General features: G+C 41.4%; 1 long non-coding RNA gene across 1 annotated transcript in view; it reads left to right on the plus strand.

Moving 5' to 3' along the window:
- The first annotated feature begins 4,536 nt into the window (after positions 1 to 4,536).
- LOC131891892 (uncharacterized) overlaps positions 4,537 to 15,787 on the plus strand; it is a 17,125-nt gene continuing 5,874 nt past the window's right edge. The window contains exons 1-3 of the long non-coding RNA XR_009374489.1: positions 4,537 to 5,932; positions 11,549 to 11,749; positions 11,823 to 11,913. This is a non-coding gene — a long non-coding RNA (uncharacterized LOC131891892). The remainder of the gene's footprint in view (positions 5,933 to 11,548; positions 11,750 to 11,822; positions 11,914 to 15,787) is intronic.

The raw sequence follows: 15,787 nt of genomic DNA on the forward strand, positions 1-15,787 counted from the left end.
TTTTTTGTAGGAAGAAGTAGCAGGTATAGTTGCAGACGAATGGCTGGAAGAAATCGCGGATTCGACAGCATTAGCAAATTCCCAAGCCATCGCTATACAATAGAGAGTCTCATGAGAAGGATCTTGCTGACGTAGAAATTCTTCCCGTAATTGCCGATCTGAACTGCCAGTGACCGGGCAAAGAATGTACAGTTCATCTTCTCCAATGGATGACAATTCTTCCTCCTTACCCTTGATCTGTAGGCGGAGATACCAATTGCTGAACTTCTCACCCGGAGGTTGATCACAACGGAAAAAGTTGTATCGCCTTGTGAGCAGAGGGATTTGTTCGATGAAAATCTCATGGAGTTTGGCAACGCATCCGTCCTCGCCAAGGACAGTAGTGTCGTCTCGAGATTTCGTCATAAGGATCTGTTGGAGCTTTAAATCCAGGAATGATCAAAGGTATCCGTGCAGTTTGGCGATGGGAAAGTTCTCCATATGGTTCGATGAATAGAATAAGGTAAACCCAGTATTACATGAACGAAATTCGGCCAGTGTACAAGATGTTACCAATTTGTCTGGTTTCAGGGTGTCTGATACGCTAGAAGATTTCAACTTGAATATTCATTCCTCTTCTCCCAAAGCAAGTCCCCTCATCACAGTAAGACCTCGTAACCACAAAGCATATATATTATACAATTCCCCGCCTTGGGAGTCAAAGATCTTGTTGATTCAGATTATTTGACAAAACAAAATCGATCTGTGGAATTTCGGACTCGATTCCTATGACGGACTTGACGCTTTATGTTGTCTTGGGTTCCTTTACCAATCGCGTTTTCCTGTTCTGTATAACCATCATCACTAAAAGCATAAACAGGTTTAAGGAAACGTCTGTTACGGAGATATTTTTTCCCCTCACATAGAACAACGTGAGACCTTTCATTATTTTGAACCCGCAAAATTTCCCCAACTTTTTTCTAACGACCTGTTTGCGGATCTTGAATGCGAACTTTTGTTCCAATCTTTAATGTGAATAAGGTTCGTGAATGCCCATCATATACGCCTTCTTCTGGTTTTGGTATTGTTGGGCACGATTTAATTCACCTTAGGTAATACGACGATGACCAATTTTCAGTAGTGCACAAGGTAAAACAGGCATCATGGTTCGTAACTGGCGACCATAAAGCCATCGTGCCGGTGATAAACCGTCTTGGCGAGGAGTGTTCCTCCATTCAAGAATTGCCTTGTCAAATTCGTTCTGATCCAGTCCGCCTTTTGATTTCCAATGTTTCTTCACCCTATCCTTCATTGCTTTAACACAAGCTTCCGAATGCCCATTTGATTGGGGATAGTGGGCTGATGAAACAAAATGTTCAATATCAAACTCGGAGCAAAACTTTTTGAACTCTTGTGAGCGGAATTGGGGTCCAGAAACACTACGTAAAGTGAATGGAATTCCATGTGAGCTGAAGAACCTTCTCAAACTTTGAATCACTTGTCCTGTATTTGGACATTTTCGATAAGCGTCCAATTGAGGCCAGCCTGTGTATCGGTCGACGAATACCAAAAAATGTTGACCTCCAAACTCAAACAAATCCATGCTGACCGACTGAAATGGAAATTCGGTTGCAGCATCAGTTTTCAAAGGTTCCTTTGTTTGGCCTGGTCTTTGAGTCTGGCATTTGTCGCAGGCATGTATCATTTGACCGACATCATTCATCATTCCATGCCAGAATAAGGTTCCCCGAGCTCTTGATTTAGTCCTTCCGATGCCTTGATGAGCAAAATGCAATCGTTTTAGCATTTCCTTTCTGGTTGAAGACGGTACAAGAATCCTAGTAGAATCAAGAACGACAAGTCCACTGGAATCTGCACTCCAGCGATCCCACTCTTTTCGATATAAATGTCCAGGGTGATCTCTTTGAAGTTGTTGTAGCGTTCTCTTTGTTCTCACAGCTTGGTAAAGGTCCGAATACGATTCATCACAACAGGCCGCATTAGTTTAAAAACTAGCCGTTCGAGGAACATTTCCTGAAAATCCATCTTCAGTTATTACTGAGATCTGCGAGACAACAATCTCGCGCACGTCAATCTCTGATTCTAATTCTGGTCCCCAAACAGAAGCGCGGCTTAAGGCGTTAGGGATATAGTGGGTCTTTCCCTTCACCCATTCCATGGTGAACACATACGGGGATAATTTCTCTACAATTCGTTGGAGTCGTGGATTTTGAATAGCATCGAGATTTGTGCCCTTCACTATTCCCAAAAGGGGTTTGTGATCTGTCACAATTACAAAGTGATCTCTTCCCAAAAGATACATCCTACCGACTGCGCCATGTCTGAAACGCAAGAAGATTTCCACTCAAATGTTCATTCGTCTTCTCCCACAACAAGTCCCCTCATCAGCGTGACCTCGTAACCACATTGCATAGATATTAAACACAGGGCGACATTGATCCTGGAGGATGGAGGATAACTTGAGCCAGAGGACACCGTGGCGTGTTGTGTGGTCGATATACAAACGTGAGCACGGACACGCGTGGTAATCAACCGTGGAAGATATGTTAAGTCTGAAGGAGGAACACAATTGAATGCGGTGATCTGGGAACGATATGGATGATGGTTCCACTTAGTCGGCTGCGCCATGTTAGGATATTGTGAATTCCATGGAAGCAAACGGGATATTTTGTATCAGAGTAGAAACTAAGAGTAGAAAGCAGCTAACATTTACAGCTCATAGGAAGTTGGGTTGCCTAGACATATATAGATACCTTACTGGCTACTTTATCGTTGAAATCCTCTCAATCAAATTCTGTTGGAATGAAGACCTGATTCAGTGCAATTGTCAAGCAGGGATAATCCTTCTTTGGCTTGAGTATGAGGCGTCAAATTTCCAAAGGCTCCAAATTTCCACGGCTTAGGGCATTCATACTTCTAACAGGGAAGCTTCACCGGCTTAACAATGTCTAGTACTGTTTGTGTAACATGACTTTTCCGACATTGTTTCAAGTCTCCTCTCGTCTCGTCTCACCCGTCTCACCATGGTGGTCAAAAAAGCTTATCAGGTATTGAGAGAAGTGAGCATAACCATCTCAACAGTCTTCTTCCTTACAAAAACAATAAGAAGCTATTTTGACGTGATTGATTTATTGAAGTCTGGCTCAAATTTGTCGCGCATATGGCTATTAGTTAACAAGATTTGCTTGGATATTTCTGTTTGAATTCAAAAAGGCTTTTGAACCACTGTGGCAGTCGTCTCAATGGTGAGACGAGAGGGGTAAGCTCATCAACGAAGAATCCAGCTGGTTTCTCTTGAGAAGTCTGGCCTTGATGGGGAAAAACCATAAAAAATGGTTATCAAAATCTTAGGAAAAGTAAGTGGTAAGGCCATTACATTCTTTTCCAGCAATGGTTGTGTAACGAATTGCTATTTTTAACCAAATTAATTGTAACTGCAATTCGTTCCTTTCATTGAGGAACGACTGGTGCCCTGATTATAACTCAGAATTAATTTTCACACAACCTCATTTATGTTTGACGTCAATGTCTGTCTAATTTCTTGCAAAAAAATCAACCTGCTACACCTCGAGTATCATTGGTCAGCCATGGGTGACTATATGCCATGTCGTTTTGGCGATTGGTCTTGGAGCTCCCCAAGCTAAACAGATTTATCTTTTTGTCAGTTATCTCGGCAAAACAATTTTTCCATATTCAGGCTTTATTCATAACTGAGCATGTCCTGAGGCAAAAAGACACTGCAAATCTGAAGCCAGAAATATCTCAAAATCCATGAGTTAACATACTATCCCGTATCAACAAGGGCATTGAGTAAACAAGCGTCATCTCCAGCTTATCAAACAAGCATTAATCTCTTGCACATGGAATTATGATCTAAATACTAACCGGAACAAACTTCTGTGTCACAGAGTATGGTGACTGCTTTTCACAAGGACATTATATTGGCCATCACACGGACGAAAGCCAAGATTAGCGGTCTAGAAACAATACTCATTAAACATCCACCAAATGACGACGAGCTTTTATCTGATGTCGCTCACGTTGTTGTATCGAAATATTTGAGGGATGAACAACCCACTTTGCCTTTACATACATTAAGACCGAAGTGGGTCCTTACTTTGGAACAAAGGCCATAAATGGAGTTGAAAACATAAATAATCTTGTATCTTCGCTCTATGTTGTAGAGCGTAAGGCTTTGAAGTCTATCCCAATAACTTACGATAATGTCCAAGAATGTAAAATTCAAATTCACCCAACATTCAGCTTTAACTGGTCACGTAAACAGCAACATAGTTGTTTTCTATGGAGGAGCTACTCATTGACGCTTTTTCAAATAAACATATTCATTTATAGGCTTTCCTGTTACGTTACTTTTAGATGCTTTGTATTCTTATCATATCTTTCATATCAATAAAATGATAAATGGAAGAAAATGATATGACATTGTTTTATCACTTAAGCTAGTACCAGACTTAGTGCTCAGGCAAACCTTGACTGTGGAAAAACTTGAAAAAAGGGGTGGTGAGTGAAGCTCTTCAGTGAATACTAGGGTGTGTTTATTCCGTGTTTCACCGGTCCTTCCCGAACGAGACTTTGTATTGCAGAATATTGATGGATTCATAGATTGCTTCTCTAGTTGTCATACATGGATTGAAGACATATTTAACTCAACAAAAGAGGAAGCCAAATAGATTTGTGTTACGTCCTCATCATCAGCTGCTGGATGCGATGCTTTGCATAATCATTTGTTATGCATAGGAGCCGGAAAATTATCGGTGATTTTAGTCAACATACCGGGTGTTCCGAAAAAATCTGAATACTCACAAATTCACTTATCACTTTTGAAGCAATGTTTATTTTTTCAAAAATTTTGCCTCTACGCAAAGCAGCTGTTGTTTGTTGAACAGCACAACAAAACTCCGACCAAATTTCCGAACCGTTCTGGAGAAAATGGGCTCTGAACGAGACGTACGAGTTTTTGTCCGACCACTTTTGGGTTCTGGCAAAACACTAACCGAGATCGCGACCCAGTTGGACATCAGCAGGACGACCGTTTACAACATCAAGCGCCGAGAATCTCTTGATAGGAAGCCTGGTAGTGGTAGGAAGTGTGTTCTTGATCGTGATTCCATCAAGGCCGCTGTGGAGGCCAATCCTCTCAAGTTCATCAGAGATTAGGCCAGAGATTTTGGTGCAGCCTCAACCACATGCCACAGGGCCATCAAAAAGCTTGGAGGCAAGAGCTTGGTAAGGGTGGAATGACCTTTGCTCATTGAAAACATGAAACTTGTTCATCTCCACCGTTGTCAAGCTCTGCTGAACAATTTGAAGTGTGCTCAAGGTGGTCGAGATGTTGTGTTCAGTGATGAGAAAACATGGACAGTTGATCCCGTCCAAAACCGTCATAATGACCGGTACCTGAGCTTTGGGGAGATTGATTAATCGATTTGAACTCTAACGACCACAAAGGACCCGGCTAGGTCCATGTCACTTGGATTTGTGGCTTCAAATGGGATTATGGCTCCGCTAATTTGGTTCCCAACCATGTACAGGCTCACTGCAGCCGACTACGTCAAAGTCCTGGAAGAAAAAGTTATCCCGTGGGTCCAGGAAAACTTTCCTGATGGTAATGTGGTGCTCCAGCAGAGTGGAGCACCTGCCCACGCCTCAAACTTGGCTCAGAACTTTCTCAAAGAAAAGTTGGAAATTTTGGAATTTTGGCCGCGCCACATGTGGCCACCGTACAGCCCAGATGCAAATCCACTGGATTTTGCTTTGTGGCCGCATGTGGAGACCAAGGCCTGCCGAGTTCGCCACCCAAATTTGGAAGCCATGAAGTCGATGGTTGACAAGCACTGGGCCGGGCCTCCATGTCCAAGGATTACATGCGCCGCCTTCAATAAGCAGTTGGAGGCCATCATTCAGTCTGAGGGTGGGTTATATTGAGTGGAAATATCGTTGAATATGTATATCATATGAATCTTAAATTGTTTGTTAATTATTAATTAAATTATATGTCGATATGATGCCCTGAAGTTAAAAATGCTCAGTGTTCAGATTTCATCGGAACACCCGGTAGTTTGTTTTTAGGTTATAAAAGTCAGTCAAAACAAATTCCAATAACGTAAGAATAAGTTATATAAAGGTGAAAGGAGCGCACCAATTTGCTTGTTTATTCAAGTTTTATGGTGTTTTATTAAGTAAAAGATGTTTGATTATTGTTTTTTCACGATCTTCATACTCTTTAGGCTCATTGCGACTTGAGAAATGGTCCCTATGGAAACATAACATATACGAGACAAATGTATCCGTTTTCAATTTTGGTTTACGGAGAAATAGTATGTAAAAGTCATCACATGGAACGTACTGATAAAAAAATAAATAAATAGCCACTCTTTATGGTTTGTGAAAATCCCCTCAAACGGATCTTTGAACTGGATAAAGATTGTCAGACAGAGCCCTAGTAGTCCTCAATTTGTTTCCACCCTCTATTTTTCCTAAGCTTATGGTGCGTCTACACGAGAAATAATTCGGCAAATATGTAGTTAGCTATTTCACAATCATTGTTTGGCATTTCACAAACATTTTGGGGCATATCACAAACATTTCTTGGTTTGAACATGTTCAAAGATTGTTTGCCAAATAGAATATTTTTCATGGACGACAGTATCCTCACCAGACATTGGAACCAAGGTGTCCATTTGCAGCGATTATAAACCTTAACTCACTCGATCCATGAAGGTTTACAGCAATGAAAAATGAATTGATTGTGGTTTATTTTGCCACGGGAGAACACCCACCCACAACCCAAGATTATGAAGGGGCCTGGAACTGTCAATCAATAAACAAAGCTATCAGATGTCATTCAAACCTCACTTAATTTGATGGTCACACTCCCATCTCCAATCGATGATGGTTGACGACCGTTTCGTGAGCATGACTTGAGTGAGCCAACCTAAAGCTGGATGGATGGATTCCTTGACCTCGTCCCAACACCGAACTAATTGAAGTTGGATCAGATCATCAGAGACAACGGAATCATCGGCACATAGAGGTTCTTGGCCGCTTATTAGTTGTGGCCATTCAGCCCTCGGCCAGCAACCACGGCCATGATAGATCCGCTACACCATTGAGACCCAAGCATGAAAATCAGCCAGCCACTTTTAATTGTTCTTCCACCCATTTCCCGCCCGCCAATTATTAGCCATGAAAGCCAGATCAGCCATTTCTCACCGGATCGAGTCCTACCCACTGATTCATTGCCTTGATGTAGCCCATGACCATCGCCTTCCCTGTCAAATGGCGTCTGTACTTGTGGGCGGGTCCTTATTTGTTCCTGAAAATTGAACATATTTTAGCCAATGCCATCTATAATGTTACCTGTATACAAATACCCATATCGTCTTAATTATATATTAAGCTCTCACTATATTTATGTGCTTACGTTTCTGACGTGATCTTTGGACTATTAATAATATTTCGACCCGTACTCTGCTAATAAATAGTTCGTGATATTATACCAGAATTGATGTCCAGTTTTTCACTATTATAATGAATTGGAAAATAGGTTGGGGTTTTCGTTTCCAAATAGTTTGTTTATGATTCATAGTCGAAATGAATTTCGAAAACCTTTCGCAAAGCCGATTATACATTCCATAGAATGAGGTAAAACATGCCGTCAAAGTAGTAATCGCACAGAAGGAGATAAACAAAAGAGGGACGTTGTTGGAGAGTGAAGCATTCTCATCATGATAGTGCCCGAAGGTGTTTCTTTAATTTTATTCCTCAGTCTTCCCACTCTTCATTATACTTGTGCATAACTGAAATATTGAATGAACTCAAGACCCATTGTGAAATGATACGATCACTTGCAAGTTCTTCTGATTAGAAATCCAAATCATAATGTTTGTCAAACTATTTTGATCGGTTGGTTTCACGTGTAGACGCCTCAGAGAAGAGTTGCTTGTCAAATACCAACATTTCCGAAATTGTTAGCCAAACTTAGTGACAAAATGTTTCTCGTGTAGACGCACCATAAGCTCAAACGGGACAAACCCTTCAACTTAAAGCCCTCTGTTCTCAGTTAGGTTTTGGTTTCAATTTTTGAAAAAGTGTTTTGTTCAAAAGTGCCCAAAATAGTTCAAAACTCATATTAACCTTAAAACAAACTTCTTTTTGACACTTGTTCTATTGTCAGTGGTGCTACTTGAGAACTGAAATTTCGACGAATTAAACGTTGGGTTCTACTTGTTTTGAGTCAAGCCGATACCTTGAAGTCTGGGGTCTGATATCATTATTCACAGATCACTTAAGATCACCACACACTACATCTCATGTCATTCTTGTCTTCATTTAGTTGACTCCATTTTCAAAACAAAAGTAGTAAGCACGAGTTCAAATCAAATCAAGGTGCATAAGGGGAATTAAATATAAATTACACTAACCTGTAATTTTAGAAAAAAATCGTTGCTTCAAATCTCTCTGAAAAAAAACCTGACAAATGTCGAACGGCGTAATGCATTTGAAATCGACTATGTTCGCCTGCTCCTCCTGTATTGTGCAAATATTTGATGAAGTACCAATGAGGCCTCATCGTAGAGATCAGTGCTCCCCCGAGAAAGGCCACAACTTGATACACCAGGGGTATGGAGTACTTGCCTTCACTCAATCAGTTGCAGTTTGACTCCAAAATAAAATATTCTCCACGCCGATCTGGGACTCTATTCGGACTTTTAGACAAGCGCTCGTACCAGCAAACAAACTTGCCTGCCAATGCCAGTGATGCCAAATTGGCGTTTCAAACTAGTTTTAAGGAAGCTGACCTTTCCTCATATAGCAATGTGAAAGAAGGGTCAGCTTCTCGAAAAAGTGTTTGAAGCCCCAAACTTGCATCACTGACACTGGAACCTACAAACAAATAAACCTGCCAGAGCTTGCTTAAACGTCCCCATAAGGAGTCTGTTGGCAAAGGTAAAGATCCTTAAGGTGTCTTGATGGTCCGTGATCAACAATTTGTAATCAAAGACTCCATTTTCGTCTGTACTTGATTTCTCCTCGTAGAAAGCAAAATTTGGATTTAATCAATGTCTGGTAAAAAAAATAAAAACTCAGATTGCCATTGTCATTACGTTAAAGCCCTACAAGCCAAAATGAATCGCCCAAAATAATGATCTCGTCTCGGACCTCATGCTCATTCTTCAGATGGTGAAGAATCCGGAGAAAACCATCATTGGTGGTGACTTCAACATCCGCCCTGACTCGAGTGAAATATCAAACCTCGCCAAAATCCTGAGCCAATGGAGAATCACACACATACTCCCGAGGGGCCTCTGTACTTGACCACATTTTCATGTCAGAAAATATTCCATCTACGGCCAGTTTTGACAATCCGCTGGCCGTTTCTGATCACCTCCCAATTTCAGTCACCATCAAGATGCCCACAAATTTCCATCATCTGGGCGTGACACGAAATGGGAGGTGCGTGGTCAATGTACAAAAGTGCGCGGCTCAACTTGAGACCATGCAGCTATCCATCAAAACCAGGGTTGTGAGCAATCTAGCAGCAATGCCCCAAGGCATTTAGAAAGCATTAAAAGAGTCCTCCTCAGTGCAGAGGAGGAGAGGAGGACTCAAGACCCCGTGGTTCAGCCTTACCATCAAGAGCTGAGGGATCAAATGCTCCAGAAATTGCGAAGCGCCAAATCAAGCCAACAAACACCAGAGACTTGGGAGCAATATGTGATATCAAGAATTGCATATCACAAGTCTCTGAGGAGCACCGAGTCAGCCCACCAAAGGATGAAAGTGGAGAACCTGCTCTCTGCATCGGCCTCGTCCAGGATGGTGCGCTTGTACAAGCGTGTCAAAAAGACCACCACCAGCTCGGAGATTTCCGTGAGTAAATTCCTCCTAAACTGTCAAGAGCTGTTTGCATCAACATCGGAAGCAGTAGTGGAGGAGGTCCGGGCTGCTCAGAAGAACACAATCCCCTTTTGCAGCCCTTCACGGAACCTGAGATGGACGTGGCCTTTGAGGAGTCCAAGATATATAGCAGGTGTTCTCAGGCAAGATGGAGAATTGGAATGTTTATTCTGCCCACAGTGTGACCAGAGACCCACCCATCAAGAACGTCACCACACCACTCCCCTTCCGCCTCCGGGAAAGTAATGATAACAAAGAAAACGGGGGGGGGGGGGGAGGGGGGGTGAAGAAGAACTAAGTGACAGCAAATATTATAGATTAAGACGCACTGGTGCCGAACATTTCGTCCACCTGAAGTTGACGTGGGTAATCAGACGCGAGGCTGGGTTGTTACGGCTTACATGGAGTCCAAGATATATACCAGGTGTACTCAGGGCAAGATGGAGAATTGGAATGTTTATTCTGCCCACAGTGTGACCAGAGATCCACCCATCAAGAGCGTCACCACACCTTCAAGAGATGAAGAGTACGGCCCCCTCAACATATGGAGTCTCTCCTTTCCAACTTTCACTTCTCCAACCCAACCCTAGCCACTCCTCCAATGTTTTCAGCCTCGCCCTACATTCTTCTTTCTTCCCACCAGTGTGGATGGAGTCAGCGGTCATCTTCATCCATAAGAAGGGGCCCAAGGACATTCCAGACAACAATCGGACCATTGCCCTGGAGAACCCTTTCTGAAGTGATGCCCACCCTACTAGCTGCCCGCTTCTCTGGATTGGCCAAGGATAGGGATCTCCTTCCCAAGTTCCAATTCAGTTTCCGGAGAAGCCGGTCAACCACCACGGCAGCTACTCTCCTCTATGAAATTGTGCATTCCAACAGCAGCAATCAGACGAGAATGTATGGATGCTCTATTGATTCTCCACAGCATTCGACAGGTTGGACAGAACACGGATATTTCTCAAACTCTATCAGTAGGGAGTTCCGCGTTCAATGTGTGACCTGCTTTCAGGACGTAATGTCAGGGCACAAATTGTCATTCCCGGTTTGTGACTTGCTAACATCTTATTGCCCTTGGCCCGACATCCCTTCGAAGTATTGGCGGTCACGCACCTTTGTTTGGCTCCCGGCCAAATGCCATCAACGATGGAAGCTGACAAAAGATCTGTTCAATCTGACCCACCCACTTTACTGCAATGACCCAGATTTTCATAATTTAACCTCTATCCACCTGTTTTATGTTCTATCTGCAATTCCTCTCTTCACCTTTTTTCATGTGCACTGAACCAATTCTAGTCATACTCATTGTGATATCACTTTCTAGTTTATAATTGTTTTATCATTCTTAACCACTTCATTCCTTTATCCTTCAATCGATTTTTGTACATGACATTTATACAGACAGTTTGATACATTTAATAATCTGGCAGGACCAAGAGGCGCAATAAACAATACCTAAATAAAGAAATCAGATTGTCTTGCGAGGCTTGTTCTTCAGAAAGGTTGAAATTTATTAGTATCTTGTATATTTTTTATGAATAAGTCCTCGTTTTTGGCTCATGTGTCCCTGTTTGAACAAAAGAAAAAATGAGATACTTTCTCTTTTCTTTTTCAATGGCCAATGAAGGAGTGCATTTCTGGTTCTTGCACGATTTACTCAAAGAAGTTTCCTGGAAATTAGTGCTTTTACGATGGCATCATCCTTGGACTCCAGATGGGCGGCCCATCTAAAACTACTCGAATCGGATGTCAAACGGATCAGGAATGGCTCAAAATTGAAGCAGCCTCTGGGTTTATAATATTTCTTAACAACGTCAGTCAGCAAGAGGTACGTGGAAAAACTTACATTGTTTACTTCCTTTATTTCAAGACATCGAATAGGAGCACACATTTTCTTTTAGCATGCTTTGGCTTTGACTTGGGTGCAATTGCAAGAGCTGAAACGCCAGACCTTGGTCTGAAGAACCGCAACCAATAAGTGAAAATGACAAGGTAACATGCTCTTTTTTTTTCAAGTGCAAGCTTACAGGGCGCCGAACGTTTCTGAATAGAATTGAATGCAATAGAATACAGACTTGCAGGCCCGGTCAAAATTTTCAGATGAATATGTATCTTTATTTAATAAGGGAGGAGACGTGGTGTAGGTGTTAGCGCAGTTTCCTTATACGAGAGAGGTTCCCGGTTCGAATCTCCTCCCCGACCTTCCTCAAGGAGACTTTTAGACGCTAACCCTGCCCACAGACGGAGAACCAAACTGATACGGACACGACACTGCCTATCGGAAAAATTATAAGGACGATGTGTGGCTAGCTTCACTGGCCAGGCAAGGCTCATCCCTCCGACCTAGCACCCAAAAATACATAATGTTGGAAATTTGCATGAAAAATCACCTGAATGTGCACAAAAAAATGCAAATGAACCTGTCAAAACACAGGCATCGACAGGTTTTAGACAGCTATTTTTGTCCTCCATATCGAGCATTATTCAAACGCAAATCAACTCTTCAAAGCGATTACTCTTCAAAGTCGAAGGTAGTAGGACTGAGGCGAGATTTCGATGCGACCAATTTACGTTCTCAGGCCACTGCTGGTTCTATGAAACTTAAAACTTTACCTTGGACACCAGTTGAAGCTAAACGCTGGAGTAAAAGCCCGTGGTCCACTTTATCGAAGGCTTTCGCAGTCCATATATACTACATCCACCGAGTCATGAGTTTGCAGTTTTGTTATGATACTGTCGATATGCTGAATCAGCTGAGTGATGGTACTGTGACGTGAGCGGAAACCGTGTTTCCCGCGAGGGTTAAATGTCATTGTTATCTAGATACTGTGCCAGTTTAGCCTTCATGATTTTTATAGTAACTTGGCAATATTGGACGTAAGTGATATAGGTCGATAATTGGCTGGGTTGGATTTGTCACCCCCTTTGTATATCGGTATGACGTGCGCCACTTTAAGAGATGAAGGAAATTCTCCTTTGTCCAGTATGGATCTCATTAGATAGGCAAAAACTGGAGCCAGGACCTGGCGAACTAGCCACTTTCAAGTCTTTAATCGCACTTAATGCATCAGATGTCGTTATATTAAATTCAATCAAACCATTGGGGTTATTGTCAGTTGATATATTTCACAGTTTCAAAGGAGAGGTAAACACTTTAGAAAACTGATCACCCAACATATCTGCCAAAAGCTTGGGTTCGTGGACAGATCTTTCTCTGTGCGGCATTTGCAGGGGCCAACAGTGGACTTTGCTTTTCTCTTTGAGTTTGCAAACGTGTTTGCATCCGTTTTTGCCTCTTTGACTACTTTCCTCTCCTTATTGAGAGCATCAGTTTCGATAGACACTTTAATATTATTTTCAACGGAGGTCAATTTCCTTTTAAGATTAGTGATAAGTGCATGACTGAAAGCAAATTCTATCCTTCTGACCAGCATGGAACGCTTTTTTGGTTCGAGATTATGTAGTCTTTCGGGGGATAGCTTTGGTATATTGAGCTTTTCACAAATGTCTTCAAAAATTGTTTATATGTCAAGGGGAAATTCTTCTAATAACATGCACACGTTTCTGGGCCTATTGTAAAAGAGGGAACAAAAGGGGCTGCGTAATCGTGGATTAATAAAGGTGCGTTTTCGTTGTAGTAGGTAATGTATTTTGCGCTTGTGTGCTTAAACTAAATGGGTTTGCAGCGTCCTGGGTCATATTCTCGACTCTTCTTGGTTGGGCTTGTGTACAAACTCTTTTGTACAAAATCCCATGAATTTGGCGAGCTTGTCTTACCATGATAGCATGGGACAACGAGATAAGCCATGTGTAAAAGGAAGCTCTTGCTATCTGATCCATTTTAAGAACAGCTATCGCTAGAAAGAAAAGAATAATTCAGTTCAGTATTGAAATTGTTTGATCTTGTACATTAGTCGGAATTCTGATCCTAAATTATATTACTTAACGTGTAGAAGTGGCTTTCTATATATCATTTCTTGCACAGTGTGAGACTATCGAAGCAAGCAGGAAATTCTAAGAAAAAAGTATTTACAGTACATTTTTGTTTGTCTTACTTATTCATGAGGAGTTATATTGTTGTATGTTTTGTTTGCATCATAAGCATTTTGAACCGTTTGAAAATAGAAGAAAAAAGTCAACACATGTCTCTTTTTTCGAACTTCCTTAACGCTTCTGGGATTGGAATCCTAGTAGATCAAGACAAGAAATTTATTCATATTGCTCAACTTTTATATATTAAAAAAGTTTATGCTTATTTGCAAGAATACATGTCAAAGGACATTACATGGCTGTCAAGCAATTTCAACATCAATTACCGATTAAGATCTTGTTTCCAACGGTAGGCCGCCATTTGAGGAGGCAATGCCCACTAGAAATATTGGTTAGGCGAGACCTGGGATCAAACCCATGAAACTAAGCATGGCTAACTTGGGTGCGACGTGTTATTCAAGTGCGCCACTCTTTCTACATCTAACATATGAATTATTTGATCGACCAAACAATTAGAATTGGCTGATTCGGCTAACTCTTGAATATAAGGTTGATCGGGAATTTTAGTCAAAAACTTGTCCAACTTTGACTTCAATCCCGCTACTGGATCAGCGCCTACATACGCTTTACGAATATTTGCAGGTAGCAAATTGAACAATGAAGGAGCCCGAGAAAGAAGAGAGTTGGTTTGATTTGACAACTTCTAAGGGTTTTTGGTCCTTGATAAATTTAAGGTTAGTCAATCTTGACCTAGATCTCAAAATGAAACATGAATCTAACATTGACGCCGCCATGATCTTTTGATTTGCTGATCTTTTCATTTGAAGACTTATGCGCCCAACTAGAATTACCTATCTTGCCAAACACAAAACCAAACCATTATACAAAAATACAGGCAAAAACTTTTTTAGAAACCAGTGTCTCTGACACTAAGATAGAAATCATTAGATGACGTTCGTTCATATCGCGAAAAATCTGCAGAAAAATAGAAGCCATAGACGTATTTTTGAAAAACTCGTTTGAAAAGGATCAGGTATAGAGTGAGAAGAAAGTGGTCCACGAGGTTAAATCTAACCCGAAGGCTTTTTACACATATCCTAACTCGAAGCGAAAGGACAATACGCTTATGTGACCAAATGGATTGCCGAATAGAGGGGAAGTCTCCAATGCGACTGAAATAGCTGAAGATTGAAACTATTAAATGATCATTTCTTCATATCGCGAAATATCGGCAAGAAAATTGAAGCCCTCAACGTTCTTTTGAAAAACTCGTTTGAAAAGGATCAGGTACAGAGTGAGAAGAAAGTGGTTCAGGATGTTAAATCAAACCCTAAGGCTTTTTACACATATGCCAACTCGAAACGAAAAGCCAATACCCTGATAGGACCAATTAGATTGCCGGATAAAGAAGGATTCTCCAATGCGACCGAAGTAATCAATATTCTTGGCGATCAATTTTCGTCAGTCTTTTCAACTCCGACTCAACATGTACGTAACTAAACAACCCTTGTTTAGCCGACAACAGTTTATGTCTAAAAGACATAACGATTACCGGAAAAGAAGTTGTCGAAGCCATCAAAACCCTTAAATCTTCAAGCTCTCCAGGACCTGACGGTGTAACGGCACAGTTCCTTAAGAACACCTCACTATTCATCGCTCCAATTTTTATATATTTAATGAATCGTTCTTTGTCAGAGGGGAGGGTACCCACACAACTAAAACATGCCCAAATACCCTCCAATTATAAAGGGGGAGATAGGGATCAACCTGTTAATTATTGGCCAATCTCATTCAAGTCGAATGTTTCCAACGTTATGGAAAAGCTTGTTAAGACAAAACTTCTTGAATATCTTGACATGAAAGGTATTATTCCTGA

The sequence above is a fragment of the Tigriopus californicus genome, chromosome 12 (assembly GCF_007210705.1).
Source record: "Tigriopus californicus strain San Diego chromosome 12, Tcal_SD_v2.1, whole genome shotgun sequence".
In the NCBI taxonomy this organism is placed as follows: domain Eukaryota; kingdom Metazoa; phylum Arthropoda; class Copepoda; order Harpacticoida; family Harpacticidae; genus Tigriopus; species Tigriopus californicus.